We start from the raw sequence: 13948 nt of genomic DNA, 5'->3' as shown, positions 1-13948 counted from the left end.
TTATGCTTTTGATATCATGCATATCTAGATTTGCACATGCTTATTAAAAGACATACATGACTTTTTACTTACATTCTATTTACCAATTTCTCTTTTCTTGGGGGAATGTATGAAGGAGAACATGGTGCCTTTATCCTTAGGAGAATATTGAATAATAGTGAACATGACTTTAATAGTTGAGTAATAGATTACAATACTTAGAGGATTTAAGAACATAGGTAGAATAACAGACATGGGCCTTCTACCTCAAGGAGTAATTTTAAAAGGGAAAAGAGAAATCTCCCATAGCAGCCACAAGGGCTTGGACAAATTTGGTGTAAAGGTAAGATTGTTTTAGGTGTGGGAAATAATGGAGAGAGTGTCTTGTGAAGGATTTCTCCCAAACCAAAACCAGAGGACTTTTGGACAACAAATTCGTCCTTAGTTTTTGCAAAACCACAATGTCATTTAACCTTTCCATCACAAACCAAAGAAATTGACCATTAATTTTCAATAGAAATCAGGAGTTCATGGAATTTAGTCATGATCCTAATAGGAGTTAATGTAATTAAGGAGGTATTATTCAAGGACATGTGTATGTTATAGATAAAGTGAAGGAAGATAACGCTCTTGCCTTTTTGGAAGATGCTATCCTAGTTTATAATTCTTGAGCAAAAGTTCTATTTGATTCTAGAACAACTACTCTTTCTTTTTTGCCTTCTTCATGAATGCACTAGAATTAGTACTTAAGGGACATAGATCCTCTTTATCTATTAGTCCTCCTATGGGACAAAACTTAGAGAGAAAAAGAATATGTACAGTATGTAATATGACAATTCTAAATCATGAATTAAAAGGAGATTTAGTTGTTTTAGAGATGTTAGAATATGATGTAATTTTAGGCATAAATTTTTATCCTCCCCACCATGCTATTATTGACTATTTTAAAAGAAAGGTAAAGATTCATATCTTAGGAAGGGATGTAGTTTATTTCTTTGATGATCAGGGTGCACCATTTCCTTGTCCTCCATTAAATTAGTATTATCAATTAAGATTAAAGAAAGATGGTAAATACTTTTTGACAAGTGTTTAAGTAGAAATTAAAGAAAAAAAAAAATATTTGCAGTCCTTTCATGTTATTAATTAATTTATTGATGTTTTTTTTGTTTGAAAAATTACTTGGATTGTCTCCTAAGAGAGAATGTAACTTTACCATTGAAGTTTGTCCAAGTATATTTCGTACATCAATTACACCCTAGTTAAGTTACGAGAATTGAAGATTCAACTTCGAAAACTTCAAGATAAGGAATTCATTAGACCAAGTAATAATTCTCCATGGGGTGTTCCTATACTATTTTTTAAGAAGAAAGATGGTTCTTTAAGTTGTGAATTGATTATAAGAAATTGAATGAAGTCACCATTAAGAATAAATACCTTTTGCCAAAGATTGATGATTTGTTTAATTAATTAAAGGATACTAGATATTTCTCCAAAACAAGGAAGAGAACAATCACACTCCTCCCTAACCATCACCCTCTTCTCCTTTGCCCTCCTTGATCTCTTCTACCTTATCCACTTCATCCTCCAATACAACCTTTTGATGACTCAATTGATTCCCTTACTTGAAATCAAAGCGAGCTTGCTCTGTAAAGGATGCAGTCAGTGTTACAGAGATAGTAAAAGTCTTAATACATATTGCAACAACATCAACAATTGAAGATTTTATAGTCAAAGCTTAGTTATCTATCTCTTGAGACTTTCTAAAGTTGTCATATAATCAATAATCCCTAAATTGTGGTTAAGAAGACCATCCTTTAATCAACTTTCAATATGTGAAATAGAAATCCTCTGCCATATGTTTAGCTAATAAGGTGGTGCACCACTACGCCCATCATTAGCAGCCACAAAGCTATTATGAGACCCACCACATTGTAATGCAATAAATGTGACTAGACTACTACCATCATCACATCACAAAATGGGTCATCCCCACACAAAAGAGGACCACTGTTTGGATAATACAACCACCTACTTGAAAGACTGACCTTCGCACAAAGAGCACCTTTGCATTAATTATAAAATGGACATGACCCCCTCATTAGTCAAATAATGATCAAACCTTAAAAGTTGTTGAAAAAACTATTCATTGTCCTAACAGTTATGTCATAATCATTTCATAATGATTAAAGCCTTAAAGATGAACATAATAGAAATCATTTAAAATAATACCTAACGAACATCTCATTTATAGTCTTCCCATAATCAATCTATCAAAAGGTAACTACAAGAAGAAGACCATATTTTAGAAAAAGTACACAGTGAACTCTATCTCATATCTCTTATTCCTACTTTAATCCATGACAAACTTGATCATCTCAAAAGGGTCGACCTAAGCAACCCAACCTTTTCTCATCATTCTCCCTAATCTATTGGAAAACTATGATGCCTAGTTCAACCATAGTCGAAGGAGTGTGTAACAAATTCCAAATCTAATGAGACTTAATGCATAGGATTTGACAATTTTTAAAAATAATTTATAATTTAAAACCAATCTAATTAATACTAAAAAGTCATGAAACTAAAAAAATTGATCCAATTAATACTAGAAAGTCGACCAAAATTGATTTTGAATGACTTTCTTTGTTTTCTCCTTTACATCTAACTATAAACCAAAATTTATAAGGTTTTTCATTAAGCAAATAGAATCAAAATCCAATAAGACTCGATGTGTTAGATCTATTAACAAGTGTTAAAGAAAATTAGAACTCAAACACCAAAAATTACTATCAAAGATTCTTGAACCAGATTTGGTACTTAAATGACTGTTATTTCTCTTTTACACAATGAAATTTATGTGAATTTTCTATGTAGAAAAATGTACTTCAAATTAAGCAAAACTTAATACATCAGATTTATTAAAAAGTTTAGTAGTTTTTTAATAAAGAAATAAAAATTAAATACTAAACTAATTAATATTGGAATTTGTGGACAAACTCTTTGACATAGAACTATAATTCTCAAAATTTTCTAACTGGACAAGTGAATTCTCTTCCAAATTAAACAAGACATAATATATTAATATTGTTAACAAGTTTATTAATTTTTAAAAATAACTTAAAAATAAAATAATAACGTAATTATTATTAGAAATTCATAGCATAAAACTAGTCCAAAAAAACTTTGTTGTTTCTCCTCCACATATAATTATAATTTTATGAATTTTTTGGTTAGGCAAAGAAACTCTAAATTAAGCAAAACTCAACATATTAGATTTGTAGATGAGTCTAGTAATTTTTTAAAATAATTTAAAATTCAAAAATAGAATCAATAAAAAAAAAGAAGATAAAAATTAGTCTAGAATGAGCAATAATTATATTGTTTCTCATATGCGCATAACTATACCTTCTCAAATTTTTTTATTAGGTAAACATATGTTAAATTAATTGAGCCCAAATCAAATGAGAATTAATGTTTTAAATTCTCTAATTAATTTACTAATTTTTAAGAATAATTGGAATTTGAAAAACTAACTCAATTATTATCATAGCACTTTGACAATGGCTAAATATTAAATTTAGCCATATATAGTCAGAATTTATTCCTTGAATATTAATCTATAAAGAATCCATATACCCTTGATTTTCACTTCTCTTTGCATTCCGTACTTATGCAATCTGTAATTATTGTTGCATTAGGGTTATTCTTCAGGTGTTGAAGACGTGGATGAGGTTCATACACCAGATTCTGACTATATTAAATAAGCTAAATCTTGGCAAGCATAGGGGGCCACAAGTAAATAGTTTTTCTTTCCATTAAGATGGTATACACAAACACATATTTATGTGTTGGTGTCTGATTTTATAATTTTCCACTCCTTATGTTATATAATTTATTTCCAGATTAGCATTTCACAAATGCATTGATGAAGTTACAGAGAGCTGGTATAATTGGGGAGTTTGTAAGTATTTTTGTAAATGAGTTGGTAAATTCTTGTTTCCTAATTGTACTTTGTCTTAGTTTAATTTCTGTTTCTTATCTTCTTTTTTGCTTCACATTTGGTCAATGGAGAATATCCTATTGCAGTCCTTTTCCATATAAAAGAATTGCGATGGTGTAAGGCTGAATGAGTCCTAAGCTTCAACCCTTATTGCAAGAAGAATAGAGAAAGGACATATTCATCCATTGAAAGATTCATATTTTCTCTTAATAGGGGAATGAGCAGTCATGTTTCCCTCCTTATGACAAATTTTGCTTCTACACCTTTGCTAAATTTCAAAAAAAGTTTTTATTTTTATTTTTTTATAATAATTATAAACTAATTTCCCCATTATATAGTGTGTAGCACGGCTTAAAAGGTTCCATTCTTGTGAAGTGAAAGAAATACAATCACCTTTTGCACTATTCTTCGTTGATTTTGGAGTTATGCATTATATAAAGTTTCATCAATGTTTCCATGATATTTTATGGTGAATCACATCCTTAAGACACAAAAAAGTATGATTTTATTATTATTATTATTATTATTATTTTAATTTGTTCTGTTTGTGATATGATATGAGTTTTTTCTATTCATTTTCCCCCTTTTTATTTGGTATGGGCAGGTGGTCTTAATAGGGGTTCAAAGATGTCTCTTATTGGCTTTCTAGAAGGTGAGCTACCCACATTGACCCACCACCAACACTTGCAAGAGTTGTAATGGGGAGATGTCATATTCTAAAAGAGAGGTGCCTCAATGACAAAGGAAAATATTAGCCTAAGATTGCTCACATCCCCTATATGGAAATAGATGACATTATAAAACTACAAGAAGTTCAACCAGGTACTCCCAATATATGGAAATAGTTGTGCCCTTGAGTACCTGAAAATTAAAGATTGTCCATCTCTTATTGGCTTTCCGAAAGGGGAGCTACCCGCCACCCTTAAGAAGCTGATAATTATAAATTGTGAGAGGCTAGAGTCTCTACCTGAGGGAATTGACAACAACAACACTTGTCATCTTGAATATCTACATGTATGGGGATGTCCATCTCTCAAGTCCATTCCAAGAGGTTACTTTCCCTCAACACTTGAGACCCTTTCCATTTGGGACTGCCAGCAATTGGAGTCGATTCCAGGGAATATGCAGCAAAATCTCACATCTCTTCAAGTTTTGCTAATATGTAATTGTCGAGATGTCTTGTCCTCTCCAGAAGCGTTTTTGAACCCTAACCTTGAAGAACTTTGTATTTCAGATTGTGAGAATATGAGGTGGCATCTATCTGGGTGGGGCCTCCACACACTCACCTCTCTTGATAAGCTCATGATTCAAGGTCCATTCCCAGATCTGCTTTCTTTTCCCAGCTCTCACCTTCTTCTTCCTACATCTATCACATGTCTCCGGTTGGTAAATCTCTACAACTTGAAATCCATAGCCTCCATAAGTCTCCAAAGCCTCATCTCTCTTAAAAGCCTTGAACTCTACAATTGCCCTAAGCTCTGGTCCTTTGTGCCCAAGGGCGGGCAACACTTGCAATACTTGAAATCTGGGAGTGTCCTATTCTAGAAAAGAGGTGTCTCAAGGACAAACGGAAAGATTGGCCCAAGATTGGCCACATCCCCTACGTGGAAATAAATGACATTGTACAACAATAACAGCTTCAATAAGGTACTCCTAATTCTCTGTAATCTTCCATCAAAGGTTCTACTTGCTAATTACTACTCTCTCTATAATATGTGAGTCGCCCTTTTGTTATGTAATCAGGGGTTCTCCAAATTTTTCAGAAGTTAGGCCTTCCTACCACAATTTAATATTGATATTTGGCATTGCCCTCTTCCAAAACAAAGGCGCGTATTAATGCATTGAATTGTAAGTTCTGATGGAACATAATTTTCACCATTTTCAACCCTAACATATTGCTTTCATTTTCTAATAATGATGGAATTTATGTTGCACAGAATTTCCTGCCATTCATATCTGCAAGGGTAAATACTAAATATCCTACACATGAAAGAAGATGTACTAAATGCCCCATTCTTTTCTAGTTTCTGGATTTACATGTGATTCAAGTTTTAAGGCCCTATCAAATTTGGGCAACAACTTCACTTCCCACCAAGGGATGGGCAAAAGGCCTTATGTTTGGTGGTTCTTTTTGTTTAAAGCTCAGTATACTGATTCAATCACCATTAATTGTTAAAAGGTATTTAAGATTTTGTTTTAGTTCTGTTTCATTCCAGTCTAAATTTGAATCTTATTATGTTAATGAAGCCCTTTTATTTAATTTTTTTTTCTGTACTTTAATCACATAGGAATGCTCCTTTATTTAACACCTTGGTTTTTTGGGATTCTGCCATCTGTTTGCAAATATGTATTGCAAAAACAGGAGAGGTATAACTTTCTCGAACTTCTAAACTGACCATTGTATTTCATCAGATTGTTTTTAACTTTCTCATATTTTTCCCCTCAAATTTACATCTTTTTGACTAATTACATGATATTGTAGTTACTGTTGACCTAGAGAGGACCTTTCTACTAGCATCTGGTATGTCAAGTAGTTCAGGATGCACAGAAAGGGCATATATCCCAGGTTGTTCTTTTTCTCATTATGTCTCTCCTCACTTGTATTAATTTCAAATGTGCTCATTCAAATTTATATTATCATAATATAAATTGAAGATAAAATCCCTTAATGAGAGGTGGTAGTTAGGTCTTTGTAAGTAAGTTGTTGAAGGTAAACCTTGGTGATGAGCCGGCATGTTTGAGGAAGCCTGGATTTGGGTTGGAAAACCTTGGTGGTTTATGGATGGATGGGTGTGATGGGGTTGTATCCTTGGACGAGCAAAGGCTGCCTTGCAATCTTCAATATTTGGAAGTGAAAGGATGTTTCAACTTAGAGAAGCTGCCAAATGCACTATGCACCCTCACATCTCTTATAGATTTGGTAATTGATAATTGCCAGAACTTGTGCCATTCCTAGAGACAAATATGTTGCCCATGCTAAGACTTCTTTTGGTGAAAAATTGTGAGCTTTTGGAGACGTTGGCCGATGGAATGGTGAGCACCAGATGTGCCTTTGAGTGCTTAGAAATTGTAGATTGTCCATCTCTTATTAGATTACCAAAAGGTAAGCTATCCACCACCCTTAAGAAGCTACTCATTATAGATTGCCAGAAACTAGAGTCTCTACCTGAGGGAATTATGCACCACACTTCAATTGACAGCAACAACACTTGTCGTCTTGAACAACTACATGTATTGGGATGTTTGTCTCTCAAGTGCATTCCAAGAGGCAACTTTCCCTCCTTTCTTGAGATGCTTTTCATTTGGAATTGCAAGAAATTAGAGCCAATTCCATGCAATATCCTGCAAAATCTCACAGCTCTTGGTATGTTGGGTCTATGTAATTGTCCAGATGTGAGGTTCTCTCCAAAAGAATTTTGGACCACCAACCTTAAATAACTTGCGATTTCAGATTGTGAGAATATGAAGAAGCCTCTATCCTTTGTGCCAAAGGAAGGGCTGCCACCGTCACTTGCAAGACTTGTAATCATGGGTGTCCTATTCTAGAACAAATGAAAAGATTGGCCCAATATTGCCTACACCCCCTAGATGGAAATAGATGGCATTGTCTAACAATAACAATTTCAATCAGGTACCCACAATTCTCTGTAATCTTCCACCAAATATTCTATTTGCTAGTAACTTTCTTTCTCTAAAACGTTCTATTCTTCATGTTGTTCCGTATCTCAGTTCCACTTGTTAATTCAAATGATTTTATTATTTCTTAAAGAAGCTTAAAAGTCACACAGAAAGAGCACAGTACTTTATGTTTTCTTTGTTTATTTTCCTTTCCCCTTTTTAATCTTAATCATTAACAGTTCTTTTAAAATATTTGTCTTCAGATACTTGTTACAGAGGGGGTTGTGCTTAGCCAGTGTGTGACTCTGGAAACCCCACGTAAAATGTATGGCAACAACTGAGTCCTATCAATACTTGCAACATTACATAATCAAGAGAGATGTCCTATTCTGAAAAGGAGGTTCATGAAGAACAAAGGAAAAGAATGGCCCTAAATTGCTCATATCCTCCCATATCTGGAGATAGATTGCATTGTACAGCAGTAAAAAGGTCAATCAAGTACCCCAATTGATGATAGTCGCTCTTTTCTCTTGTTGCTCACATCCATCCTTCTATCTGATTGGAAATTTAGTTCTCTAATTCATCAGTTATGTGCAACAATTTATATTTGCATTAAAAAAATTTCTGAATATATATTCAAAATGAAATGCTCTTGATTTTATTTTTTTGCCTTTTACATTGAAAACATATAACTCTTTTTCATTATTATGCTAACAGAAAGGAATATTGAGTTTCATCCTGCAGATTCCATGTCTGAAGTGAATATGGTGTTGGTTGTTCGTTCTCTAATATGGTGATGGTGAAAAGAAGATGAAAGGGCCTAGGAAAAGCATGGTACATATGCTATTTTCATTTTTTATCTTATATTTCCTATTTTAATTTTAAAATAAAATGGCTACTGGGCCATGCCTTTTTAATCATATCAACATGGAAAAGCAGTCAAAAAGAGTTGGAAAAACAACCTGCTTATGATTACATTCGTTGGTCTGCCTATAGATCTTGGGTTGGATATGGTGCAGAGGAAGATTTTTACAAACAAACCTATTTAAGGTATTGGGACTATCCTCTTCCAAACACAGGTGATTATTAGTCTATTGAATTGTAAGTCTGATATAAAAAACAATCTCCATTTCTAACTCAAAATATTGCTTTTGCTTCTTGATAATGATGGAATTTACTTTTTAGATGCAGGATGGCAATCAAAGGGACTGATGTAGATGAAAGCAAAATTCATGGCCATTGATGCAGCTTATTAGCATCTGCAAAGGTAAATATCCTAAACATGAAAGAGCAGTACTAAATGCATCATTCTAGGCCATGTAAATTTTTAAAAAAAAATTAAATCAGGTCCAAAAAGAGTTTTAAGCCCAATCGAATTTGCCACCAGCTTCACATGGCAATAATTTCACATAGAGATACATGGTTGATACACCTATTAAAAGTCTTGTTGCATTTTTTCTTTCTTTCTTTTTTCTGTTTTCAATATGCTTCAATTTCATGATGCAAGGGGCCTTACATCTGGTGGTTCATTTTGCTTAAAGCCAGAATACTATTTCCATCACCATTAATAAATACAAGGTAATTAAGATTTTGCTTGAGTTCTGTTTGATTTTAAACCAAATTTGCATCTTATTATGCTAATGAAGCCTCTTATTTGATTTTACTGTGTACCTTAATCACTCAGGCATGCTCCCTAATTTATTCTTCCCTTTGCTTGGAAATATGTACTACAAAAAAGCAAGAGGTATCACTCTCTCAAACTTTTCAATTGCCTAGTAATATGGTTCATTTTAGCATGTAGCATTTCTCATCAAACCTTTGAAACTACTTGGAAATATAGTTGAACACCGTGTTTCTCATCTTTTGTTCCTTTTTTCTGCTTATGCATACAAGGCAACAAGCTAAAAGAGCCTTAGGGTGTGTTTGGAGTTGTTTTCAAAAATGGTTTTCTATTTTTAAGGAAAAAAAAAGTCATAACATGTTTGATAATCAGAAAACAAAAAACAAAGTGTTTTCCAAGAATATATTTTAATTGTTTTTGGTGGTTTTAACTTTTTTCTAAATATTGTTTTTAAAATAATTATACAAATATGGAGAGTGATTGAAAATTAAGTATTTACAAATTAAAGTTATTTACAAAAATATTTAAAAATATAGAAAATAGGTTAAACACATTTCAGATTTTCAAACAAGATTTGTCAAATTTATAGGAAGTGAATTGGCATTTTCCTCAAAACTTTGATTTTGCTTTTTAATATTTTATTCTATTTTATGACAACATTATTTTCTTGTACCTCTCCCTTAAATTTGAAACTAGTTTTTCTGATTTTTTGATTGGTAAGTATAACCTAATTTAATTTCCCCATCATAGTAGGACTAAAAAGTGGAGATTCTTATGGAATGAAAGAAATGCAATCAACTCTCACACTATGATGAACTGTGAGCATATTTGAATATTTTGATGGTATTTATTCTATTTCACCAAATACTAATGGAAAGTTATTCATTACTTTAATCATTCTAACAGGCAATTGAGCTGGTACATCACAAACTGAATTGATAGGACAATGATAGTGACAATATTCTTAGCAAGTTCGGGTCATCTATTACATATAAGGTTTCTTCAGTTTTTACAAGATGTTTTATGGTGAATTACACCCTTATGACACACGCAAACCCAAAAAAAAAAAAAAAAGGATTTTAAGTCATTTCTTTTTTTCCCTTTTGTTAATTTGGTATGGGCAGGTGGTCTTAACAAAGGAGCTCAATGAGTTAGAACTACAGCCTCACTGTCCCAAAGTGAAACGGTCAAAGCTGTAACTGTTACTATTCTGCTTGTTTTCTTGTCATATTCAATTGGGTGAATAACAAGTCTAATATGAAAAAATTAAAAAAAAATACTATATGCTCTTTTAGAATTCTAGAAGTGTGTCCTTTAATTGAAATTTATTTTTGTCTCATCTACTTTTTAGAGTCTATGAAAAAAATTATTCAATTCTATGCAAAAATTTATTTTATATCTATTTTTATCTTCTAAGTTTGCTTTTGAGATGTTTTCTTTCCATATATGGAATGGTTATAATTTTAATATTTTGTGTTGTGGATCAAGCTTAATCTTTAAAAATGACAATTATTTTGAATATTATCTGCTCTATAGGAAGCTCCTACAACCAGGTCATATTCCTAATTGACTCTGTTTTTGAGAAATCAGGATACTTTGGGTGGATTTTCCTTCACATGAATAATTGTAAGTTTGATAATTTGTGAGCATTCGTACTATAGATACTTGTGACAAAGTTTGTCTTAAGAATAGGATGAATTCACATTATTACTCACTAGATGTTTTTTTGCAATTAACATAGGGATTCATCTTCTAAAGTACTCTTGGGAGTGAGGAATCCTTCTCAAAAGCCTTGGAATTGAGCACAAATTTGAAATTTCAATCTACAATGAGGTAAAGAGCAAAGGATTCATATTATTTAGTGGCTTACTTTAGACGGTATATTCATTATGACAAGATGAAGTTTTAATGCAGTCTTTGATCTTGTTTAGATATACTTTTAAGAGAGAAAAAAACAAAAATAAGAATTATTTCTATATAAAAAGTAGAAACTCTTGTACAAAAAGTAGACTTACCTTTTTTTTTTTTTTAAATTACATCAAAAAATTTTAAAATTTGAGGTAAGAAAACATTTTTAATACTTCAAAATTTTAAACAATTTTTAAAACTATTATCATGTGAATGTAAGTCTTTAATTTTTTTTGTATTTTATATAAACAAGCTATTTTCTCCTTTTAAAAATATAAAACAGTAAATGCATCTAAGAAAATACTTAATTACACGTTTGTCTCTTGGTAATTCAACTCCCCTATGCTCTCTCTTATTATTTTATTGCCTTTGTTTTGAATTTTAGGATATGGGCCCGGTTTCATCGGAAAGCTTCCTATAGTTGACTAATTCATGAATTTGAAAATTTTGGAGGATAGAAGAACAAGCACATGTCTTCTGCAAGCATTTGAAAACTTGTGCATCAGTGCATCAATGGTTGTTGCTAGTGCTCATGGAGATTCAAATATGTGAAATGGTAATTGTGAGATTGAAATCCTAACCATGAGACTAGCAGACGAGTCTTGGTGAACTTGAGAGTTTTGCCATTCTCTTTCCTTGTGGATCATTCTCAATACAAGTTGTTCTCCCATTATGTTTTAACAGTATGTAATACTCTAAATGGTAAATTATGCCTCAGTTGATCATCTTTGAATTACAATTAGATGTTATTAATGTTTACTTCAACAACTACATAATCTATGGTTTATTTTTTAAACAGTGTTTTAAAAGCAATGATGTTTGCATGGATGGTTAAAAAAAAAAATGGTGACAATTGAGTTTGATTTCTCTTGAACAAATTTTTGGCCCAAGCACCCCATAAAAAGGATTTTGAGGATTAGTTATAAAATATAAATTGTAGAATCAATTTTTATTTTTAGTTTCCATATTTACTAAAAACTACCATCATAATAAGATTAAGTAGCTAAGTCACATTTCTCTGCTATGTACATATTTTCTCTATTTAAGTTCACTTGCTATTAACAACATCAACTATTATAATAAGATTCATTTTTGGGTTACAAACTTCATTACTATTATAAAAACTATTATGTAACAAGTTCAAGTAGTGACCCATCAATCTTTTGCAATTTTTGAAGGAGAAATGTTAATAGTACTTGTCATTTGAGAAAATTTCCCTATGGTACATCTATTTTAAAATCTATTTGGATTTAAAAGGAAAAAGAAAGAAAGAAAAAAAGAAAGTTAACCCTCAACGACCTAAGACCACATGGGTCCATGTGGTGATCTAAATTATTTTCTAAGTATCCAACTAAGAAGAAATGAGGGTGGATTATTCTTGGATATAATGCAAAATAATGTTGATTAATATTAAAAATATTGATAAAATTATCTCTCTTATTATTAAAAAATCTTTTACTTTTTGATGATTTGAAATACTTTTTATCAAATGTAAGTCATATTTGTGATAAAGTATTTTAATTTATTTTTAAACTAACATGTTGCATCATATAAGGATGCTCAAAATGATCAAACCAGTTTGGTAGGCCATAAAAGTGAAAAAGTTTAAAACATTGATATGTAAATATTTGAAGACTATGAAAAATGTTTTTCAAAGTGAGTTACAACATATGAGATGTGGACATGCTTGTTGAGACAAAACTCTTAAAAGCATGATATAATGTAACAAAATAAAATTTTATTAATACATATATATATATTATAATTTTTGTCTCCAATATTCTATCCATGTTTGCATTGATCTTTATTTAAGCATTCAAGTTTACATCACTTTTATCATACATGGCTTGGGTGCAATAAAAGTTGCATGAAATATCTAAGTTATGTATTTCTTGCAAGTTGATGAATTGTTCATAACCAATTTGTGGACTTAGGCAATCCATTCGAAGCAATATATACTAACTCTTAATTGGAGGAATAAGGACTTGTTTGTCGGGGATACAACCCAAAACAATCATGACATCATGTAACAAATCATATTTTAGTTTTCACTATTATATTCTCATATGTATTAATACTTGTTTGAGCATTCGAGCTTACATTATACATGACTTAAGAACATTAGAAGTTTCACGGAAGATCCAAATCATAAATTTCTTATAAGTTGATGAATTGTTCATAGTTTATAACTTACACAATCCTTCTAAGGTTGTAGTGAACTATTTCATAATTGGAGGAATGACTTATATTAGTTATCGGGTTAGAATATTCAATATCATCTTATGGGATCAGTGTGACTTGCATTGCCAGGGGAACATCTTCTTTTCTGGCTGGATGTGATAGCCACACTTATGAGATGTATTGCACAACTGGTTCAGGTTGGAATAATCGTTGTCGTAAAGTTTGCCTCACTTTGGACTTGGGAAGTGTCATTTCAAGGTGGACAAACTCAGCCACGCTCAAACTAATGGATGATGCATTACCTATGGAAGGAAATGGCATTTGCAAGGATTTAGGCTACCTGGGCAACCCAGCAGAGTGACATCAAAATCAGTAAAGCCTAAGTCTTCAACTGTACAAACAAATGCCAACTTCTGATCTTGTATTAGTACACCAGTGCCATGTCAGTCATCCACACCAACAGAATAGTCATCTAAGCCTCCCCGGGGCCCATTTTTCCAACTCCTGCATTACATGGCCACCTTTTCCTCTTGCTGCTTTTCTTTTATTTTTCTTTGTGATCTTATATGTTTTGAATTGGTTTTCAAACTTTCTTTTTTTCTATTCAAATAATCTCAGTTTTTTAAATTTCATCCTTTGGAGAT

The 13948-nt window shown here is 31.9% G+C and overlaps 1 protein-coding gene across 10 annotated transcripts in view; it reads left to right on the top strand.

Moving 5' to 3' along the window:
* Positions 1-11848, top strand: part of LOC104878283 (putative disease resistance RPP13-like protein 1) — an 82687-nt gene extending 70839 nt beyond the window's left edge. The window contains exons 13-30 of one of the 10 annotated variants that reach the window (XM_059738185.1): positions 3675-3771; positions 3879-3937; positions 4581-5623; positions 5720-5824; positions 5914-6155; positions 6265-6343; positions 6459-6542; positions 7858-8083; positions 8339-8428; positions 8591-8644; positions 8780-8861; positions 9102-9172; positions 9279-9338; positions 10122-10211; positions 10340-10410; positions 10752-10841; positions 10957-11048; positions 11509-11848. The gene's annotated coding sequence lies outside the window, so the exon portion shown is untranslated. Of the gene's footprint in view, positions 1-3674; positions 3800-3878; positions 3962-4580; positions 5624-5719; positions 5825-5913; positions 6156-6264; positions 6344-6458; positions 6543-7857; positions 8429-8590; positions 8674-8779; positions 8862-9101; positions 9173-9278; positions 9339-9965; positions 10034-10121; positions 10212-10339; positions 10411-10751; positions 10842-10956; positions 11049-11508 lie in introns of all 10 variants that reach the window. The other 9 variants (XM_059738212.1, XM_059738196.1, XM_059738218.1 and 6 more) reach the window with 9 other exon arrangements.
* The last annotated feature ends 2100 nt before the right edge of the window (positions 11849-13948 follow it).

Source organism: Vitis vinifera, chromosome 7 (assembly GCF_030704535.1).
Source record: "Vitis vinifera cultivar Pinot Noir 40024 chromosome 7, ASM3070453v1".
In the NCBI taxonomy this organism is placed as follows: domain Eukaryota; kingdom Viridiplantae; phylum Streptophyta; class Magnoliopsida; order Vitales; family Vitaceae; genus Vitis; species Vitis vinifera.
This window is presented reverse-complemented; position numbering and strand designations above follow the sequence as displayed.